Genomic DNA, 914 nt, shown 5'->3' on the forward strand with positions numbered 1-914 from the left:
TGGAGCTATGGAGCTATGGAGCCACCAGCCAGCACCCTCCGTGGCTGGATCAATGGAAGTGTTTTAGGTACCAGGCAGCCAAAGGGCCGGGGCCTCACGCTCGACCACGCCGGCGCAGAGTTCCAGCCGCTCGGATAAGCTCTGTCACTCACCCGCCGCGCAGCCACCGGTAACGGGGAAATGTCGCCGCCTGGCGGACACGCCGTTGTAAATGAATGGGCTTTCGCACTTAGTGCAATTTTAGCCAACTCCGTGGCTGCAAGTATGGAAGTATGGAGCTATGGAGCCACCAGCCAGCACCCTCCGCGGCTGGAGCTATGGAAGTATGGAGCTATGGAGCTCTGGGGCTATGGAAGTATGGAGCTCTGGGGCTATGGAGCTCCGGGGCTATGGAGCTCCGGGGCTATGGAGCTCCGGGGCTATGGAGCTCCGGGGCTATGGAGCTATGGAGCTCCGGGGCTATGGAGCTCCGGGGCTATGGAGCTATGGAGCTCCGGGGCTATGGAGCTCCGGGGCTATGGAGCTCCGGGGCTATGGAGCTATGGAGCTCCGGGGCTATGGAGCTCCGGGGCTATGGAGCTCCGGGGCTATGGAGCTATGGAGCTCCGGGGCTATGGAGCTCCGGGGCTATGGAGCTCCGGGGCTATGGAGCTATGGAGCTCCGGGGCTATGGAGCTCCGGGGCTATGGAGCTCCGGGGCTATGGAGCTATGGAGCTCCGGGGCTATGGAGCTCCGGGGCTATGGAGCTCCGGGGCTATGGAGCTATGGAGCTCCGGGGCTATGGAGCTCCGGGGCTATGGAGCTCCGGGGCTATGGAGCTATGGAGCTCCGGGGCTATGGAGCTCCGGGGCTATGGAGCTCCGGGGCTATGGAGCTATGGAGCTCCGGGGCTATGGAGCTCTGGAGCTATGGA

This window comes from Syngnathus leptorhynchus, unplaced genomic scaffold (genome assembly GCF_054491065.1).
Source record: "Syngnathus leptorhynchus isolate UIUO unplaced genomic scaffold, UIUO_Slep HiC_scaffold_204, whole genome shotgun sequence".
NCBI classification, from domain to species: Eukaryota; Metazoa; Chordata; class Actinopteri; order Syngnathiformes; family Syngnathidae; genus Syngnathus; species Syngnathus leptorhynchus.